This window comes from Bidens hawaiensis, unplaced genomic scaffold, assembly GCF_021521415.1.
Source record: "Bidens hawaiensis isolate Kalapana, Puna unplaced genomic scaffold, B.hawaiensis_p1.1 tig00062873_1, whole genome shotgun sequence".
In the NCBI taxonomy this organism is placed as follows: Eukaryota; Viridiplantae; Streptophyta; class Magnoliopsida; order Asterales; family Asteraceae; genus Bidens; species Bidens hawaiensis.
In genome coordinates this window covers 18,301-41,543 of record NW_027501286.1, presented here as the reverse complement: position 1 = coordinate 41,543, position 23,243 = coordinate 18,301, and the positions used below count along the sequence as shown (strand labels likewise).

General features: G+C 41.1%; 1 pseudogene; it reads right to left on the bottom strand.

Annotated features, from left to right (window-relative positions):
• Nucleotides 1-5,308: 5,308 nt before the first annotated feature.
• Nucleotides 5,309-22,376, bottom strand: LOC143603821 (1,4-dihydroxy-2-naphthoyl-CoA thioesterase 1 pseudogene; annotated as a pseudogene).
• Nucleotides 22,377-23,243: the final 867 nt, after the last annotated feature.

The following is a 23,243-nucleotide window of genomic DNA, read 5'->3' as shown; positions in this document are numbered from 1 at the left end:
AGTTAACGAATCACAAATAAGATTAATCAACCAAATGACGAAACAGATAACGAATGACAAGTCAACTTAACGAATTGACCAAACGAATCACAAAGGATTAGTTTAGCGAATCAGATGATAATCAGTAACGAATCGCCAAAATAAACTTAGCGAATCACTTAGCGAATCAGCTACAGTGGATTAGTGAATCACACTATAGCGAATCAGGTTGTTACAACCGTTTGTAACAAACTCTGACACCCTATGCCACGTGGCAAATGTTGTTATGACACAAATCCCAAGAAGAACACGTGTCACAGGAATCGGTTAATCTCGTTAACGAACTAGATAACACGAACCAATAACTCACACGAATTGATTAACGAACTAGGTAGCGAAGTAGCAAAATTGATAACGAATCACAGATAAACATATAGCGAATCACCATATGGATGATAGCGAATTACATTTCTCTTCAAATCTTCAAACATTCAAAGCAATTTTCCAGAATTAAGAACATCAAACTTCGAAACCCAGAAACTTAGAAATATGCAAATCTGTAATACTTTCTCATTACTCAACCAAAATTCACAATCAACCTATCAAAATCCTCGTAAGCACCTCGCGATTTCAACACCACGATCCTCGTAATCGATTATTCTCGATAATCAATCCGATTTGACCAAAAACACGCCCCTGTTTCGGACATAAACCGAATCCTAATCCAAAACACACAAATCCAATCCAAACTACAATTCCACTTAACCAAACCTCTACAATACATTAACCAACACGAATTCAATCCAATTTGTCCATAATTCAACCAATTCAAACCAAAATTGATTCAAAAACTATAAAACAAAAAAACTTAATTAACAATAATACTTGAAACACCAAATCAAGTATAAATCGAGCACCAACAGCTCTGATACCACTTGTTGGAACCCGTATCAATAACAATTATCACAATCTGATCTCAGATCTACGATTATACTATTAATACGATTAAAGATCTAGCTCATGATTAACATCGATTCAGTGTTATAAATATGTGCATCTATTATCAATATATAATCAGTAACGTTTGTATAATATTAGGTGAAGCTTGAGAGAGAGATTGAACAGCAGTTCATTAATTAGCTCAAAACTTATATTAAAAGTGAACAGTAGTTCACTATATATAGAAGGTGATCTGGTTCGCTAACATCCCCTAGCGAACCAGCTTCCCCTTCGTTACATAAATAATCATAGTGAAACAACCCCTGATTCGTTAACATCCCCTAACGAATCAGAAGGGAATACATTACTTGGCTAGTTCGCTAACATCCCCTAGCGAACTAGCCTTTAACTTAGCGAATTGGCTATTAATCACATTAATTAATAAACAAAAATGTTAACGATAAATACAAAGACTCTAGACGCAAAACCGTGCACTAACAACAAGTCAGCTATTATTTCTAAAATGGTGGAGGACATAAAATCTTTGGGTTTCCTTTGGATTAAAAATCGTTCTTCTTCGTTTAAAAATTTGGCTTGGAACGATTGGTGTGATTTTAATATGTAAGTTTGTTTCGGTGTTCGGTTTCTAGCGCCTTGCTAGCTTTTTAATGAAATTCGCTGTTCAAAAATTTTTTATACGTTATTGAGTCAAAGATATTTCAATTTGGTTTGTATCGATCAAACTTGTTAATTGTAATTAAAAGCTACTAAAAAACATCAAATTAATCATTATGAATGACTTGTGACATGAAATAGATGTTTATTAAAACTGAAACGAAACACATTTGAATTGGTCTTGAAATAGACTAAAAACGGTTTAAACAAGAAACATGCAGAACACTCCCTCGCACCGCGAGGAGGAGAAGGCTCCGCCCCCACGTGCCGCGTGGGAGACATCTGTGATATGACATGAACTAAAATATTTAGGCAATTGCGACGCGCGTAGCACGAATGTGGCTCCACTGTGTGCACGACGCGCTGAAGAAAAATAATAATAATACGTGTGTGTGTGCGCGCGTGCACGTGTGTGTGTGTGTGTTTTATTATTTTTTAAATAGCACAAACTGCCCCCTGGACTTGAATAAAATGCAATTAACATATAAAATACATAAAATGGAGCTTAGGATTAAAATCGTAAAGATGGAATAATGTTGTTATAAGTTTAAAATATAGTTTACTAAATACGAAGATCCAAAAATTTAAAATTGGTCGGATTTTCGGCTTTGAAAATTAACGAATGTTACACATAATGTTATTAATCATACAAGTAGTTTAAGCACTGCAAAAGTCAGATGAACTCATGAAAGATAGTTTTTCTATACCAAGTATAACAAAGAATCAACATAAAGATCTTTCTATGATAGGGGGCTGGAAAGATTCTTCTACATACATCTCGAGAAGAGCACTGAAAGTGATTGTGAGGATATGATACAAGTCTTGGACCCCAAGCTTGATCATGCATTCGTGGCAGAAACTTTAAAGTCATCTTCATCTGAGGTAAATGTTATTTTATGTTCTCTAGCTCGCATTGAAAATGCATCATTATGTAGACCATATAATACTAATCTATTAAAAGAATTAGAAGATATGAAACATGAAAAACACACTCTTCTTAAAGAAAATAAAGCTTTTAAGAAAATGTCGAGGCTCAAAAGAAAGACATTTTATAACTTATGAATGATTTAAGTAAAAAGTGTTGTGTTCATCTAGGTGCAAAAAAAAAATTGATGATTTAACAACCAAGTTATGTTAACTAAAAGCAAAATTTGAAAATGTTGATTAGTTTTCAGAAATTTGACGTATCTATTAAGATTGTTTAAACTATTAGGTAGCGTTTCTTATGCAGTAATGATAGGCGGAATGGAATGATTCATTACGTGGGAATGAAATAAGAGGTGTTTGGTTGTACAATGGAATGGAATCATCTATTACACATGGAATCCCATTCCATCAAAACCATTCCTTCCCACCCCCTTCTTTTTTTTTCATTCCATTCCTTCTTCATCCGACTTTCTCAACAACACCATCATCTAACAACAACCACCGCCACCACCCCACTACTATAGCCACCGCCACCGCCACCGCCACCACCACCACCACCACTACCATAGCCACCACCGTCACCCCCACCACCTCCACCGCCACCACTGTCGCCGCCACCACAACCTGACCTCCACCGTCGCCATCACCACCTCAACCACCACCACCTTACCACCAAAGCTACCACCGCCACTATCATCGCCATAACCACGACAACCATTGTCACCGTCGCCACCCGACCATAACCGCCACCACCACTATCACTGCCTGGCCACCACCACCATCAGTACTAATGCTACCATCGCTTGACCATCACTACCACAACCACCACCCCCCGCCGCCTGACCAACACCACCACCACCGTCGCCACCGCCGCCACCATTTTCATCTCTAGAGCTACCACCACCGTCGCCATTTCAGGTTTTTTTTTTTTTTTTTTTTTTGTAAAAAAATATATAATTTGGATAGGAATATTTTTATTATTTCTATATCATTCCTAAAAATTTTTTTGGATACCAAACAACATAAAGTAATTATTCATTTCATTTCTATATGTTAACCAAACAAGACAAAGGAATGGTAATGATTTATTTCATTCCCTTATCCATTCCATTCCTCTCCTATTCCATTCCCCCTTCATTCCATTCATTTCAACCAAACATACCCTTATTGAGACACAACTGGAAGGGAAAGAAATAAAAAAAAAGGTGAGGGTTTGGGATTTGATAAGGTGTCTCCTTGTAATGGAAACTGTACGGGTTCCCCTTTAACTAAAGATTAAGAGGTTAGAGAGGATCACATGGTTTATGACAAGCAGGTTCAATATGAAATTGTTGGATCAGGATCCCTAAAGGTAATTAATCTTGTATTTTAATGTGTGAACAATTTTGATTCTTCTACTTCATGCGCAGAAAAGGTAGACGGTGAGGATGATGAATGTGATCAGTTTTCTGATTTTGTGACAATTGTTTATGATGTTTCTCTAAATCTTGTTAAAACTGATAAAGAAAATCTTTCTAAAACAGTTTTTTTTAAACCTACAGAAATGATAAATGTACAAAATACATTCCACCTAAAGCTCTTCACACAAGAGTTGTGGAAATAATTCAAGAAATGGTAGATGCCGACATTCACATTCATTATCATCTTCATGGTCAAACAACTCGGGATGTGCTAAAAATTGCATCCATCGTGCCTATGTTCCCTACTACATAAGATTTCCTCTTAATTTGTAGTAAGAGATACGTTTTTGCCACATAAGCAATCTAAGTCATACAAAAAACTAACACGGTTAACTTTCAGCAGACCCGACCTTGAAGGTGTGCGAGCCGCACCTTCGGTCGAGTTAGGTATCCAAACACATGGTCAACGACGTGTTAGAACTTAGCATCTAAAACACATCGTCAAAGACACATTAGCCTCTTGTTTGTTTTCTTTTTAATAATATATTAATATAAATAATTCTACATATATTTTTTTTTTCTTATAACTTTTAATATATAAAATTTTATAGTATTTCGAACCGACATAAACTTACTTAAACCCGAGCCGTGTCAAATTAATAACGAAATGTTCATAAAATTTGACCCCACACAGTTTTAAATAAAATTGATGCCAACATATAGATAACAATAAGCTTGTTTTATCGGTATATTCAAATAATATAAATCTTTATATATTAAAATTTATAAAAAAAACAAATATAAGTAGAATTATTTATATTAATAAAATATTAAAAAACAAACAAGAGGCTAACACGTCTGACCATGTGTTTGGACTTTGGATACCTAACACATCATCAAAGATGAGTTAGATGAGGACATTTCTAGAATTCTAAAATGGGGGGAGGGGGGAGGGAAAAAGTGGAATCTCTTTCCAAAGTATACCTATTTTATGAATTTTCCCACAATAATATGTCTGATTAGTAACTCCAATACAAGTAATCGATCAATTGGATCTTTTAGTTCAAAATCGACTTTTATGTGTTTTGTATATAGTTTATTAGTAGTTTGTTTACAGCTATTGTCAATGTTGTTTGGTTTGGTTTTAGTATTCTACTGTTTTGTTTGATTTACATAAAAATCGTCACCAATGGTGCGACCAATATTTTTCCTAAAACCTATCAAAACCAAACTACAAACACCTTCTATCCAAGGGGTGATAAGAATCTATCATACAAACATGTCTAGTTAGGCTTAGCACTAATGAGACATGTTGCACATGTTTGTCAACATAAAAAGATACTACATGTTTCATGATATGTAACCAATAAAGGCATCAAATTGTTGATCTTAAATGATACATTCTTCTCTTCCATAACATCAATTTCATCACAGTCTGAACTTTTACAGGAGTTAAATTATGCAAACACATATGATCATCTAGTTTCTTATATATTTTTATTCATTTGAAAGAAGATGCTCATCCAATTTGGAGCATATTAACAAACACTCTGGTATTGTGCAATTTTATTTATAGTTCATAGTTTAGCATACTTCTTTAGATTTTGAGCAGCATCTTTGTTATTTTCCGGCACAGGCAAGTTGGTGATAAGAGTAACTCTTGATGACGATACAAGTGATCTGATTTCTGAATCTGCAGGATCAATCTTCCATAACCTAACCTCCCACACCTGCTCAAATCATCTTGTTCAAATTACGCAGATTTACACCAAATTTACATGCATTTATGAAGAGTGCTGCTATGTGTACACTACCTCATATATCATACGTGCAATAATGGACAGAACTGGAGAGGATTCAAGAGGGTCCACTAACCCGGGCATGAGAGTCTATTGGATTTATATATATAAAATCTGAGATTTTTCTAGAAAAATGTAAGCATGATCCTCTAGTTTAGCCGGTGAAGAAGTGGACCTTATCATTGAACACCTCCCGATTAAGAAGTTCCAGTTTCGCCATATGAAGTCACATATATATACAAGCCATATAACATGAAAAACACTGTTGTCACGTTTGTTAGTTTCAGTAAACTTATCATACGTGCTAGTATAAAAACCTTTACTTATTTTTATATGGGCATGCACAACACTTTCCACATCATATGGGTCGGATAAGGTTATGCAGGCCGTATAACTTGTGGTAACACACAATTATCATACTTATAGCTGTCGATTTCAGTAAATTTATATGGGTTGTATAAAATTTTTCACATATCATACTTGCTTGTATAAAAACCTCATTTTAGTTTTATATGGGTACGCATCACATTTTCTACACATCTTATGCAGAAACACACCACTGTAACATCAGTTTATATTACACTAAATTATATCGGTAATATAAAATTTTCCACATATCATACGGACGTGTAAAAAGACCTTATGTTATTTTTATAATAATGCTTTCCACATATCGTACGGGTCATACAAGTGGTGTGTGACTGAGTAAGTGTCAATATAACATTTTCCACGTATCGTATCGTATCATATTGAAGAAACACGGATCCGATCCCCGGGTATGAGTCCTGGATCCAATGAGGTCCACAGGGTAAAATACGATAACTACTAACACAGTATGAGCACAACTTCCCGAAATCCAATGACCGGAACCTGCAAAACAGACACCGTGAGTCTCATTACAGGAAGGACAAGTTGGGGGTCTTCCTGTAACCACCCTCTGGCGTGAGAATCAATATCGTTCGTAAAAGAGAAAGTATTGAAGTATACAGACTAAGTGTAGTCAGAGTATAAGTGAGTCAGAGTGGATGTGAATGAATACCTCATGCAGGTTGACAAAGTATTTATAGCCGAAGGATGTAGGAAGGTGATTGGGACAGCTGTCCTCTTCTAGAAGATCTTGATAACTTCCTGGACGCGTGTCCCTTTGTGATAGGTTGAGCTATACGTCCCATGTGCATGGGTATAACAACCTGGATACGTGTCGCCTTATGACAGGATGGATCACACCCTGACCATGTGCACGGTTATAACAACCTGGCCAGGTGCCCTTCGCTCATTGGCTGGCGAGTCACGTATTCTTCAAGTAACAATCATGGAAATTCTTCTAGAGGAAAGTTAGTTGATGACAGTTGTCCAGTTGGCATTGCCTTCCGGTCATTTTGGCGGATAGATGTCCTATCACGCGGATGACTTTTGAGGGTGCCTAGATACTTCCGCGTGTGGTGTGAGGACGTTATTCCTCTACCGTGTTATGTGGGTGATCCATATGTCCCGCGGGTGGTACATGAGGGGTTCCCCTACGACCCGCGAATGGTACTTAGGGGTATTGGCTCTTTTTGGTACCCTACATCTATAAGTCCCCCCAGTCCAGTGTTTCTTCCACGTGAAGTTTTTATGCGGGTGAAATTTTGGACTTAATGTATTTGGGGGTTTTGAATCCTGGGAGTTTGGTAGAAAATATCTTCTGTTGGTTTAGATAATTATGAAAAAAAGGACAAGTTGACCACTCGCAGGCGCGTGAACAGGTGATAGAACGTTTATGACGGCTGTCACTGTACCCGACTGTGCAACTTTTTCTCTTTTTCGAATTTCCCGCGTGACGTGGCGGTTATTGATTAGGCGATGACTTTCTCTCCCCACTGTTCATATCCCATCGCATTAATTGCGATGGGTATAAATAGTGGGAGATACCTTCTAGTCGAAGTTTTATCGCCTTTGATTTCTGATTATCTTCTTGCTTTCTCCCTGATAAAATACTGAACTTCTCGTACATTCTCTTGCTATTTCACCAAATCTTACTATAATGTCGAACGTTCAGACCGAGGTTGATGAAATAGAAGTTCAATGGGATCTGGCTGAGTATCAGAAACTTATTGAAACTTATGGTATCCCGCCAGAATGGGAACCTGAATTTCCATTACCTGGTTCTATAGCCAGCCTGCCACCACCTGGCAAAATGGCTGTGTATTCTGATTATTTTGTCAATGGGAATTTTCGTATTCCCATAAAGAAATTTTTCATGAAGGTGCTGACTGCATATGGGATCCATTTATCCCAATTGCATCCGCGTGCTGTAATGCGAGTTCGAATTACGAATTCGTACGTACAGCATATGACATGGTACCACATCTTGACCGATTTCCGGTCTTCTATCGGTTTGCTAACCGTGACGGTTGGTTTACATGCCAAGGTTTTTCCGATAGGAGTATTGGTTACGAAGTCGAGAAAGGATCCAAGGACTGGCGTAACAAGTTCTTTTGGATATCCGAGGACGTGGTGCCCGTTACCATGGTTCGTCGTCCAGTTAATAGCGCTCTTCCGGACGTTGTCACGGCCGTTCACGAGGTTCGTGATAGGTATCATATTTTAACGGCGGAACCAACGCCAATGCGGGCGCTACCTGAGGAGGCTCTAGTGTGCACAGGCATGAGCCGTCTATGGCCATCTGAATTTATGGAGCCTGTTTTCATTGAATTGAATGAACGTAAGTTATCCGTTTTGCCCTTTCTTTTCCTCGAAGCTTTTTATGATTGATTTTCTATCTTTTCAGGTCGGGGTTCTCTGCTTAACGCCCTCTTTGAGGATAAGGGTTGTGTCCGTAAAAGCATCCGTGATGCGGGTGACAAACCTATACTTGAGAAGACCAAGGCCCGATTTCTCTTTCCGACGAAGGTGCGGGTTGAACCTGTAATTTCGGACGCCACCTTTCAAACAGCCTCCACTTAATGATCTTACTTTTGATGGGATGATCGGCATTTTATCATCAAGCGATGAAGATGACGATACCTCTGAATTTTCCGCCTCTCAAAAGGGGAGGAACTTTGATGATGATGCCCCTAAATTTTCCTCTGTCTCTCATTTATTGACAGAGTTAGAGAAGAAGAGAGATTTTTCGTCCTTTCAAGCGGGTGATGCAGGTGCAAAAACCGCGGACGCTGGCGAGGGATCTTCGAAAAAGAAAAGGAAAACCCATCGTCCCAAGAAGCCTCAATACGGTCTTGCTGAACGTATAGATACAGTAGAATGTATGTATTTCATTTTCTGTCTTTTACTATTTGTAATGTTAGCTAAGTATAGCTTTTTTGTACAGATCCTTCGATTTTTGGGGACGATGTGTCCGAGAGGTTACGCACTCCAACCCCCAGGTCTGAGAAACAACTGTCTCCTCCTACGGAGAAGACAGCGGAAGATAGGCCACCAACTCCTCTGATCGAGAGGACAACAGAAGAAAGGTCACCCACTCCCCCGGTTGATACTACACTGGAGGAGCCGAACGTCCAATCTGGGAATGATAGTTCTTTTGACTATCTTTTTCAAACTGGGACTGCTGGTGGTTTCAAAGAAAATAACGCTGCTGTAAATGCAGAGGGTTTTAGGACTGACGAATCTCCTCCTCGTCCTCCTCCTCAACAATCATCCTCAATCCCTGTTCGCCTTGAAACTTCAGGTTCTCGTTACTACGGGGATGCGAACTTGGGGGATAGATTTGATTTGTTTGTCCCTCCATGGGATATTACCAATGGGTCCCGGTTTTCTGATCCCGGGACCTGCATGAGCTTTGTCAAGCACTGTGTGCCACCAGCCGAAATCGTGCATCAGCGTGACCGCTCCCGCCATGACCTTCACACTGATCGGTCGTTTTCCTTGGCTAATACTTTTGCCTGTAGCCAGGAAATCTTGCGCGAATGGCGTACTATGGGCGGGAAACTGGGTGAAGCTTCTCGGGCCGTTGAGGCTGCAAAGAAGGAAGCTGAGGAGCATCGCTTAGCGGCCAGTACTGCTAAGTGGAAGCAGACGGATGAAGAGATCGCCCTCAGGGGTGAGCACGATTGGAATGCTACTGCTTCCCGCCAATGGAAGGAGGCCTGTGAAAAGCATAACTCCCTTCTTGAAGCTGCTCGGGCTGAGGCCCAAAAGAAAAAGGAAGACTTGGCGAGGGCTCTTGAAGTTAATTCGGCTTTGTAAAGCCAAGCTTCCCGCCAAGTCAACCGAATTCAAGAGCTCGAGGAAGAGTTGAGATTGCAGAAGGAACAATCTGATCTTAAGGATAATAGTGCTGCTGAAATGCAGTCTGCTTATGATTCCTTGCTGCAATCTAATGTGGGGGCGGAAACTCGTGCCACTGAAGCTTCTGCTAATAACCAAAGACTGGTTAACGAGATGCAAGAACTGCGGAGCCGGGCCAAACGTGCTGAGCAGGATCGTCAATTGTTCCTCACACGAGGACTTGACTCTGTAAGTTTTTCTTCACTCATTGTTTACTATACACTTCATGCTTTGATACTAAACAACTTATGTTTTTATTCTGTCAGGTCATCCGCCATTTCAAGGGGAGTCCTGAGATGGTTGACTGTTTTGCTAACTTGATGACTGCCTCCTCTTCGCTTGGTCGCGTGAGAGGCTTTAATGAAGGGATGGCATATGCTCAAAGCAATCGCACTTTTACCGATCATCTGCTTCATGGCCTTGATGTTAAACAAGAACGAGATATGCGGATTAAAGAGCATGATGGCTTGGTCTTCCCGCTGCAGAATATGCTTCCGGAATTTGCTTTAGCCAACGATGGCGTGCAGCAATTAAGGGATTACCTGGGTGATGAGTCTGAGGATGGCTCATCCGAGGATACTTCAACAAAAGCTCCAGAAGATACGACAGCTTCGAACCCATAGACTAGGTTTAGATGTCTAGTATCTTGTAATTGTTTTTCCGTCTTTTTTGTAACTATCTTTTAATTACTTAATGAAAATAAACTTTTTATCTTTCGTGAATATTTAAACTGTTTGATGAAAATATCCTTGGAAGATATGTTTGAAATTTGAACTTTTGGAAGTTGGATAATCATGATGACGTGGCGGAGAGAGAATCTTCTTAAGGACAACTGACGAGACGTGTATGACACCTTTAACAGCCTGTTCGCACTTTCTGGAATCTCCCGCCTGACGTGTCAATCATCCCACGGTCCTCGGTTTCTCTTTCTTCTGACACTCCAACAGTCGCGTTAATTGCGATGAGTATAAATAGGTCCTTCATGGTTTCCGTTTAACTCTTATCTCTTTCGAATTTTTCTTCTCTCAAACATTCAAGACATGAACTTTCTGAGATTCTTCGTCTCTCTTACTATCATTCTTATACAGATGGCTGGAGATCAGAAAGTTGCTCCTGCCATTCATGAGGTCGTTGTGAACCTTAAGAAGAAGGATTTCGACGATATTGTTAATGTGTATGGTCTGGCGTCTGAGTGGGAACCAGAACGTCCGGCGAGCAGTTCCATTGCCACCAGTCCACCTCCGAAGAAGATGGTTGTATATGTAGACCACTTCACGACAGGAAACTTTCGGGTCCCGGTGACTAGGTTTGTCTAGTCGATCTTGACAACCTATGGGATTCACCTATCACAAATCCATCCCTTCGGGATGTTGAGAATTCGACACTTAGAATTCTGTTGTCAAGCTCGCGACTTCGAGCCATCTGTTGGCATGTTTGCCGTTTTCTATAAGATGACCTTTCGCGATGGGTGGTATAGTTTTGCTTCCGTCGGGAAGAAAGTTATAGGTACGGAATGGATTCGTAGCCTACATGGCTAGAAGCCAAATTTTTTTGGATCCCGGAGGATGTTGTGCCATTCGCGATGGTTCATCGCAAGGCGGAGGACGCCATGCCAGTGGTTCCGGCCGCTGCTTATGAGGGTCTTCCGTGGTTCCTGACCTTAACCTCCACGCCGACTCCTATGCGCCCCATCCACGAGGGGGCGATGGTGAGTGCGAAGATGAGCCGCCTGTGGCCATTCCCTGACTTGGAGCCTTATCATGAGAGGACCAACAAGAGTATTCTTGGTATTACTTCTCTTCATTCTTTGATAGATGTCTGATTTCTGCCTTTTATTATTGTTTATACCGGTGAAGGTTCCGCCTTCGATACCTTGTTAGACCATGAAGGGGGCATGATGGTTCGTCACCCAATCGATCCAAGGGATGTGCCCTTTTTGGAACGCACAAGTGTTAACCTCCTATTTCCCACCGTGTTTCATTCGGAACCCGTGGTTTCTGAAGCGATGTACGCCAAAGGAGAGGACTATGTCAAGAATCAATTCAAAAAAGGTGAGGGCATTCTACAACCCCGACCCGTGACGGCTATTACTTCCAGTGAAGTGTTTGTACTCTTTTCGTCTAGCGAAGAGTCGTCATTCTGTGAAGGAAGTGTTTCAGCTGATGCTATTAATGCCATGCATTATACTGTAGGTTTGAATCATCAGAGAACCACTACTAGCCAAGCGGCGGACCATGACGATGTTGATGCTACTGCAGAAGGTGATCGTCACGCATTTGATGACGTCACCACTGAGAGTGGGCATCAGACTGCTTGTGCAGGTACTTCCAAAGCAGCCGGCAAACGCAAGGATCAACCTGCTAAGGTTGCCCCGTCAAAGAAGTCAAAGAAGCGGAAGCCTACTGCTGACTTGGAGGCGCGCCTCCATCAGCTTGACTCAGAAGATGTTTCTTTGGGTAAGTTTGTTATTCCACGTTTGTTAACTGTTATGGGTCAAATATGTTTCTGGCCAACTATTTTTCGTTTGTCAATGGCCCTGAATGATCTTTCTTAAGATGTTTCAGGTTTAAAGAGTTCAACTCCTCTTCCACCACCGTCATCTCCACCTCCCAACACTGCCAAAGATCCAATCTTTGTAGCGGATGATTCTCCATTGAAGAATAAGGAAGTTGATGATACTGATAACATCAGTATGTCACCTTCCTTCAACGTTCATTATTTTAGGGATCAAGGAGGTGTGAGCATATTCGCCCATGGGCCCCAAACCTCTCCGTCTCCTCAAGAGGAAGATCCTACCCCGCATCGTCCACGTTGGTCTTTACGCTGAGACTCAACGTTTCGCGACGTGGACTTATGTTTTGAATATCTGCGGGAAAGTCTTCCTCCTGCTGAAAAGGAGCGGCGTCGTCGCAGTATTCTCCAAGAGTTATTAAACCCAAATTCTTATCATTTGGCGAATACTATTTCCACCAGTCAGGAGATAACCCGGGACTGGTTGGCGATGAATGAGGAGTGGGATGAACTGGCGGCCTCAGCGTCCGATGCTAAGGAAGAAGCCCTTAAGGCTATAAATGAGGACAGAGAGAGCCTCCAAGTGCTGGAAGCTGAGAACCACACGTTCCGCCGCCGAGGAAGCCAAGGCTGTTCTCCAGAAGAAGTTGGATGAACAAGCCGATTTAATAAAGACTATCCAGGTTGAATCGGCAGCTAAAGATAAGCGTTTGTTAGACCTTGCTACAAAGAGCCGAGACCAGGCCTTGGAGTATGCCGGCCACAAGATGGAACTTGTCCGGCCAAGGCAGACAAGAAATGGTTGCTAGAGGAGGGAATTCCCAAGGTATTAATCCTGTCTTGTTGTAAATAATCTAAGTGTTCGTAATTACTTATATTTTATTATTTTAGCAGGTCATCGCCGACGTCCGGGTGAGTGATGAACTTGGGAATTGTGTTGCTATCCTCTTGAAAGCATCCAAGCAAGCTGGCCGTCAGCTAGGCTTCCAGGAAGGCTATAGATTTGCTTCGGAATCCAAGCTTCCGAAAGAATATGTTTTGGCTGGCCAAGATACTGCTGCCGTCCTTATCCAGAAAACAAAAGATTTTGATACTTTGAAGTTTTCTCTGGCGGAGCAGATATTCGATCTTGCAGACAAAGAGGATAGCATCGATCAGCTGAAAGATCTTCTTGACCTTGGTGAAGAGAATGAAAAAGATTCTGATGATGCAGAAGACCAGGACGCAGGACATAAAGATGTCGCATCATAGATATATTTTTCTTTTCTTTGTAACTAAGGTCCCTTTGTTGTAATCCCTTTTGCATGAATGAAAAAGTCTTTTTGCATCCGGTACACTTTGTTTTATTCTTCATAATATAAGTGTTTGTAGGATCTTCTTTGTATGCCAATAAAGGATTACATAACAATACATGTCGTAAATGACTGAAATAAAATTTCCATAGATGAGGCATAAGCCGAATTACAAAAGATGAAATTACATAACATTGCTAGTTTATTTAGGCGCCCAGGCCAAAAAGAAAAACATACTACATGTAACACTTCTTCAATTGGGCCCCATTCCAAGTTCTAGGGATCTTCGTCCCATCCAACTTTTCTAACTTGTAAGCATCTTTAGATAACACTTTTTTAACTCTATAAGGTCCTTCCCAAGTCGGGGCCAACTTGCCCAGAGACTCTTGCCCGGAGGCTTCATTGTTGCGGAACACAAAATCTCCCGCATCAAACTCGCATTTCTGGACCCGAGTAATAATACTTTTGTAGTTGGCGTTTGCAATTGTGCTCGCGGATCGATGCTAGTTCTCTCCTCTCCTCTAGGAGGTCAAGATTCATCATGAGTTCGTGATCATTGTCATCAATCAACAGAACTCTTGCGGACGGAATCCCAATTTAGGCTGGAATCATGGCCTCTGTGCCGTAGGTTAGACTAAAGGGGGTCTCAGAATTACTGGAATTCTTTTGGGTGCAGAAGGCCCAGAGTACATGCGGCAACTCGTCAACCCAACCCGTCTGTTTAGTTCCTAACCTTGTTTTGATTCCTTCCTTGATCGTCCGGTTGGTTCTTTCAACCTGACCATTTGCCTGCTGGTGTGTTATAGATGTGAAAATTTGAGATATCTGCAGTTCTTTCAACCATTCCTGTAGCCCACTGTCCGCAAACTGAGTACCGTTATCACTAACGAGTTCCAGCGGGAGACCAAACCGACATATGATGAATTACCACAGGAATTTCTTAACAATTGTTGCTGTTATAGAAGCAACTGGTTTGGCTTCCACCCACTTCGTGAAGTAGTCGATGGCTACTATTAAGAATTTGACACGCCCCGGGGCTTCAGGGTAAGGTCCCATTTTGTCGATAGCCCATTTATAGAACGGCCAAGCCGAAGTGACTGGAACGAGCTCACTCTTTGGTCGTAGCGTGTTAGGAGCATGACGTTGGCATGAATCACACTTTCTGATTTCATGCACAGCGTCCAGATGCATTCCTGGCCAATAATATCCAGCATTCATCAATTTTGCTACGACCATGCGCGAGCCAGCGTGAAGACCACAGATGCCTTCATGTACTTCTCTAATTAAATAGTTCGCGTCCTCGACGTCCACACATCGAAGTAGTGTTCCGAGGAAGGAACGTCGGTATAAAACACCGTCATGTATCTGATTGTTCAAGGCTTTGTGCTTTATCTTCCGGGTCGCGGATTTTCCCTCTGGGAGAGCTCCTGATGACAAATATGCTATGATAGGTGTCATCCAGGATTCCACTCCAGTTTAGATCAGTAAAACTTGATGTTGCGGGACAGACGGGCGGTCCAATATTTCAATGCGGATGTCTTTAGCAAAGTGTTCGAAATTCGTTGAAGCCACTTTGCTAAGAGCATCTGCTGATTTGTTCTCGCTTCTTTTTATGTGGATCACTTTGCATGAGGAGAACTGGAGTATCAAATCTTTCGCATGTGATACATACGAAGCCATTATGTCATTCTTTGCTTCATATGTGCCGTTGATCTGTCCCGCAATCAACATGGAATCCACGCGGGCTTCCAAATGTTTTACCCCAAACTTTTTGGCTATCCATATACCTGCCAGAAAAGCCTCATATTCTGCCTCATTGTTAGTACTCTTGAAGTCTAACTTTATGGCGTATGTAAATTTGTGGTCTTCGGGATTGACTAGCTTGAGGCCTACGCCAGATCCCTCACTACTTGAAGCCCCGTCCGTGAACAACGACCAAATTTGGCCTTTCTCAGGAGGTGTTTGGGGTTGTTGCTCAATCAAACATTCTTTCTCTTTGTGTTGCGGGACTTCAGTGACGAAGTCCGCCAACACCTGCCCCTTAATTGCTGGCCTAGGTTTGTATTCTATCGCGTGTTCACCTAGCTCGATGGCCCACTTTGCCAATCGCCCAGACAATTACGGCTTACTGAGAACGTTCTTGAGTTTGTATCCAGTTAAAACGTTGATGGGGTGTCCCTGGAAGTACCTGCGGAGGCGTCGGGCTGCATAGACCAATGCCAGGACAAGTTTTTCCAGCATTGAATATCTTGTCTCCGGGTCTGACAATGTTCTGCTGACGTAGTAGATTGGTGTTTGAACGTTCTTTCGATCTGTCAGGAGTACAGCCCCGATAGCAATGTCCGATGCCGACAAATACAACGTTAATGGTTCCCCCGCGTAAGGTGCTGTCAACGTGGGCATTTCCATCAAACATTTTTTAACATCCAAAAAAGCTTTTTCCGCTTTCACGGTCCATTTGAATTATGTTTTTTTGAGGCAATTTCGTAGTGTTGAGACAAAAGGATAAGATTTGGCTGCATGGTTGCCAGAAAACGATTCAGAGCAACTAAACGACCATTGAGTGTCTGAACTTCCTTGAGGGGGGAAGGGGAGGGCATGCGGGCTACAGCTTGGACTTTATCTGTATTAGCTTTGAAGCTCGCATCCGTGACGATTACTCCAAGAACTTCCCTTCCTCCATCCCAAACGAACATTTAGCTGGATTCAGCTTCATGTTGATACTTCTCAAGGTTTCGAATGTCTCTTCGATGTCCCTCAACATTTGGTCTTCCTCAACACTCTTGATCACAAGTTCGTGCATATAAACTTCCAAATTTCAACCAATTTGGCTTTTAAACGCTATGTCCATCAGTCGCTGATATGTGGCCCCCGCATTCTTTAGCCTGAAAGGGCATCATTTTGTTGCAAAAAGTGCCTTGATCAGTACGAAAGGCTGTTTTATCCTCATCACCCGCAGCCATGCGGATTTGATAATAGCCTTTGTAAGCATCTAAGAAGCATTTGAATTTAAATGGTGCCACAGCATCAACCTTGAGATCTATTTCTGGTAGCGGATAACAGTATTTGGGACACACCTTGTTTAGATCCTTGAAATTTATACATATTTGCCACATCCCGTTACTTTTGGGAACGATAACCGGATTGGCGACCCAGGTCTGATACTGAATTGGATGAATGATTCCAGCCTGTAGGAGATCTTGAACTTGCTCGTTCATTGCTTTTGTTTGTTCCGGGCCCATCTTTCGTTGTTTCTGAACAATAGGTGTAAACATCAGGTTTACCCTCAACTTGTGCTCCACAATAGTCCGCGGGACACCGGTCATGTCCGCGGGTTGCCATGCAAAGACATCTACGTTCTTTAATAGCAATTGTTTCAAGAAAGTCCTTACTATCTCAGAGATAGCAGGTCCGATTGTCACAGTTTGATCAGGAAAGTTTTTGTTCAAAACCCATTTTTCTGGTTCAGTCCGTTGAGATTGTTTTGGAATCTTGCTGGGTTTTGAGCTTTCTGTAGAGAAACAATATCGATTGACATGAATTATTGTTACACATGTGCGGTTTGGAACCCCTACCGCGCCGTGAGCTGTGGACGGATGAGCATTGAAATCACCAATTGCTTATCGTCCTAAGATGATGTCATGTTTCGATGTTGCTGGCAAAACCAGGAATTCGACCTCCTCAGTCCTTGAATGAACTTCATCGCTCAGGGTGACTGGGAAAGAAATCACCCCTCATGAATGCATTATTTCCCCTCCAAATCCTGACACAGGAGCATGGATGGGTTTCAGTCTTTCTTTGTCCTCTTCATCAAGCTGTTCAAAGCACTGTTCGTACATGATGTCCGATGTACTGCCAGTATTGAAGAAAACATATTGGGAGCGGTAATGACCGAAGAGGGCAGTGATGATCAAAGGGTTTTTGTTTCTGGGACCTCCCTTGACTCGTGGAAAGATCACTGGTTCATTCTTCCACTCTTCCTCGTCATATTCCTGCCTCTTTCCTCCGACCTTTCGTCTGCCTTGAATCATGTGAACGTTTTTTTACTTGTTTTTTGGAAGGGCCCTGGTTGTCCCGCATGGGAGCTTTACCGGTCCTAGATTTCCCATCTTTCGCCAGGTGTCCAAGTTTCCCGGATTTCACAGCCGCCTCGATTTCGCTCTTCAAAGCATTACATTCGTTCGTGTTATGACCGATGTCATTATGAAACGAAAAATGTTTTTTGGTGTCGAGGAATGATCTCCTCGTGAGTGGCAGAGGTTTCCGGAAATTCACATTCTCAGTAGTGAGAATTTCTGCGGGAGTCTTTGAAAGAGGAGTCCACCTATTGGGACCTCGACTCGAGGGTCTCCCTTTGTTCTTGTTACCGATGAGGGATCTTGCATCGAATGGCTTTGATGCTTCCTTGTTTGGCTGAAGTCTTGATCAGATTGGTCCCTTTGCCTGTTTATTGGGTCTCGGAGTTTGAATTTCGACTTTAAGTTTTTGTTTTGAATTATTATTCCCCAATATTTTCTCAGTGTTGGCAAACAACTTCGCCACGGTCATAATATCGTCCCATTCTTTCGGCATTCCATCCCTACCAGTGAGTGTGCGGATAAACTCGTCACACCTGACATTCTTGCGGAAGGCATCGCGAAGCATATCTTTGCTGATCCCACCAATATTCAGACTCTCATCATTGAACCTGGTAATAAAATCTTCTATAGATTCGTTATCACGGCGGATAACATCCAAAATTTCTGACTGGTCGTGCGTGTGTTTCTTTTGCTGGCTGAACTTTTGTGAAAATTTCTTCACCAGATCATCCCAGCTGCAGATTTGACCGTCAGGTAACTTCTCAAACCATTCCCTTGCTGCCCCTGTGAACATATGACACCAATAAGGGAGCGTCCATCCGCTCACACCACCAACCGCCACGAAGTTTTGGAGATGTTCACTTGGATCAGTCATGCCATTGTATTTACCCACCGATGTAGGTATCTTAGCATTGACCGGAAAAGGTGCTGTCGCAATGCTTGCTATAAATTTCGACTTCTCGGCAAAGGCTGTCGGGCGGTATGGCTTGGTGAAATCCTCTTCAGCATCACTATGATACTCAGTGTGACGGGCTACATCCCGTGGACAACTGCTTCTTGCCCTTGAACTCATTCTTCTATAACCCGTGTAGAAACTGTAGTTTCCCGAGTGATACGTTGAGTCATAACTGTCATACTAATCAAAGTAAGATGGCATCCGCATGCCCATGCAAGGACGAGGGCGCAATCTTCGTGGTTCAACAAATTCTTGCTCAGTTTGTTGACTGTGGCGGATCTGATTTCCCCTCACCGTTGGAGGAGGATAAAGAGATCTCCGGGGAGATTCTTCGTAACTCAGAGCACGGGCGTGAAGATATGCATTCCGCACTCTACGCTCATATTCCGCTTTCAGGTTCTCTTGCTGGACATGAAGCCATTCTTTCGGGGACAGTAGTCAGCCGGATATGGAATTATGACGGTGAGACCTCGCCATATCAGAATCACCAGAATCATCTTCTGGGTCAAATACTGATCGAGTTCGGCGGGTCTCCCTCATGATTCGTCCAAGGTCACCTATATTAGAACCTTATGGAGCCGTTTCATGTCCTAATTCGGTAGGACTTGGCCCAGTTGGTGTAGTGACGCGCTCAAGGGTACGGCCACCTGGTGTTGTTTCGGTAGTTCGTGAACCCAGAGCCGTCGCACGTGCAAAAACACTCGAGGCAAAGCCTTTAGGTATTTCAGTGTTAGTCGCACGTAAAGTAAGTGCAGGTTTTTCCGTCGGCCCCTCAGGAAGTTTACTCATACTTTAAACGAACTGAAAAACCAACGAAAATTTGTGCTGTTCTAACACAAAAACGGATGGCGCCAATGAAGAAACACGGATCCGATCCCCGGGTATGGGTCCTGGATCCAATGAGTCCACAGGGTAAAATACGATAACTATTAACACAGTATGAGGACAACTTCCCGAAGTCCAATGACCGAACCTGCAAAACAGACACCGTGAGTCTCGTTACATGAAGGGCAAGTGGAGGGGTCTTCCTGTAACCACCCTCCGGTGTGAGAATCAGTATCGTTCGTAAAAGAGAAAGTATTTAAGTATACAGACTAAGTGTAGTCAGAGTATAAGTGAGTCAGAGTGGATGTGAATGAATACCTCATGCAGGTTGACAATGTATTTATAGCCGAAGGATGTAGGAAGATGATTGAGCCAGCTGTCCTCTTCTAGAAGATCTTGATAACTGTCTGGACGTGTGTCCCTTTGTGATAGGTTGAGCTATACGTCCTATGTGCATGGGTATAACAACCTGGACACGTGTCGCCTTATGATAAGATGGATCACACCCTGGCCATGTGCACGGTTATAACAACCTGGCCAGATGTCCTTCGCTCATTGGCTGGCGAGTCACGTATTCTTCAAGTATCAATCGTGGACATTCTTCTAGAGGATAGTTGGTTGATGACAGCTGTCCAGTTGGCATTGCCTTCCGGTCATTTTGGCGGATAGATGTCTTATCACACGGATGACTTCTGAGGGTGCATGGATACTTCTGCGTGTGGTGTGAGAACGTACTTCCTCTACCGTGTTATGCGGGTGATCTATATGTCCCGCGGGTGGTATATGAGGGGTTCCCCTGCGACCCGCGGATGGTACTTAAGGGTGTTTGGGTCTTTTTGGTACCCTACCTCTATACATATCATCCGCTTTTGCCAACGTGGACCGGAGTCGCCTCAGCGAAGACGAGATCCCCAAGGTCAGCACGCTTGAGGTGGTTAATGCTTAACTGTAACCCCGCCACTCTCTTCCACCCGGACGCCATGTGCAACACCTTAAACCACTGTCAATTTCATAATTCAAAATTCAAATTAGACTCGAAATCAAATACTAATAATTACAAATAACAAATAACATCACCTGGCAGGCCTTGTGAGTGACCGGTGACCTTCTGTGGCGACAACTCATCGATCTGGAAGCCGATTGCGTGTAACGGACCGTCTTCGGATCCTTGTTGGATGAATCCATGGATGGATTGGATTGGATTGGATTGGATTGGATTGGATTATTAAGGGTGGAATGAATGAGGGAATTAATAATTGTTTGTTTGTTTGTTTGTTTGTTTGTTTGTTGATGATTATATAATTGAATGAGGAATACAGAGATAAGGTAGGGTTAGGTATGAATTGCGAAGTGGATTAAACTTCCTTAAGATTTTGGGACAATGCCAGTTATTATTAGCAACTTGCGTCCACTTGCGGTTGACTTTTGGGTCTATTCACAGTGTTACTTAAATTTGGTGGTGCTGACTTCGTTAATAGTTTATATTTTTGGAACCCCGATTTTTTTTATTTAGGTTATTATACTTTTTTTAATTTGAAATCATCGACCAAATTATGTTATTTTAACATATAAAACTATAACATTTGACAGTCGATGAATACTATGTTATTACTTTTATTTTGTGTGATGTTATTTTTCTATGTGTATTAGGTTAGAAATTCTATTGGTAAAAAGAATTTATTTTTTGTTAATATTTATTTAAAATAACATGTAATATATGTTTTGAAGATGTTTACTAAAGAAAAGTTAATGTATAGAAGTTATGTTTTATTATATTATTTATAAACTTATACGAAAATTATTATCTAAGAGAATATAGAAACGGAAAAGTCAACTTTTAGTGACCTATAAAGTTGTTATATGTTTTCGTTATTTCAATTGTAGTAGGGCTTCATCCCGTCTATGTGGCACCGTAAAAGCGCTCATCATCATTACACGTCTAAAAAAAGTAGGTGTTGTCCCTTGCGTTATACACATGTTGACGTTTCCTCCCCCCCTCCCTCAAACTCACTTTCCACCAATCACCATAATTCACACATATATTTTTGTATGTTCAGTGTGAACATTATTTTATCTAGCGTGCTTGGTTGAACGAAAGAAAAATAAATATAATTACTATTATACATAATATTTAAATAAATAAAGTGTATTAAATTATACTATAATTAACTAATCGTTACAAAATTATGAAGGGGTTACGTTTTACTACGAAGTAAACTGGAAAAATGCCCATTGTCTATGCGGCAATGAGGTGGAAAGAAAAAAATGGCGTATTTAGGCTCTCTATTACGAATGCCCTAAAAGATTAGAGATTTGTTCATGGTGTTTTTAACCGCATTAGTCTGGTGGTGGCAACAATGTCTCTTTCAGTGGTCATAAAACTTACCAAGATTCTTTACCCAAGTTTGATCATAAAATCGTAGCTCTTTAAAGGCATACACTTGTTGAGTTCAAACATGAAACCGCATAATGAAAGCCTTATGCCAAAACCCATAACCATATGAATACAATTGCTTTTGTTAATGGCGTTACTTTGAGCCATTTCTAAAAAAAAAAAAAGAAAATAGCATAAGAATAACCTATAAAAATGACATTTATTAATCCACATGTTGATCAATTTCTCATGGTGATAATGGAAAACATGAATAATATGATAAACCTATAATTATATGTGTACCTGTCACAGCATGGAGAGTAGTATTCGCAAAAGAGAATGATGTAGATGACATGGTTGTCAGCTTGGTAGAGTTCCCCTTTAGGATGTATAGTTAAGGATGGTATTATGGTTCTTGAGAGGAACCCGGTTTTAGGAGAGAGAGGAGACACATGACTTATGTGTGTGAGATTAGGTTATGATGTTAATTTATTCTCTCTATATATACACCCAAGGGGAAACCCTTTATTAGCTATTAAGAGTAACATGGCCCATCAACAATTACCAAGCTAATATATAATAAGGTATAATTAATTATTTTGATCTATTATTATATAAATGATAGTGACGGCTATATAAATAAATATATAAAATATATATATTCTACATTCTCCCACTTGACCGAGTAATCATTTATTATGAGTATTAGATAAGCCTGATCAGGAGTTAACACTCATTTTAGCTTTAAACTTAAACTGAAGCAGAGAAATACAGTCATTGAATTGAACATCAGCTCAAGACCCCCATTAATCATACTGCAATCCTTATTTAAAACCTAAGCAGTTATGATCAAAATTTTTAAGTAAGCCCTTCAAAACGTTTGATTTGTATATTTAATTCGTCTATATGTCATTATGCATGCAGAAAATATTAAGAGACGTACAAAATCAAAACTGATGAGGAAATTTAATAGTTAATCATTCATAGTACGAAATGCAGTTGTACGTGGTCATTAATAAACCATTCATGATTATAAGCGCTTTCATAATACTTATGGGTAATAGACCTTTAGTTATAGGATCCTTAAGCATATCATGAATGTATTCGATATGAAAATTTAGATTCCTCAATTCGTTCATAAACGAATAATTAATTTCATATTAAAATTTAATGCAGCACCTATCAAACTGTTACTGTTTGAGAAAACATGGTAGCTGACGTT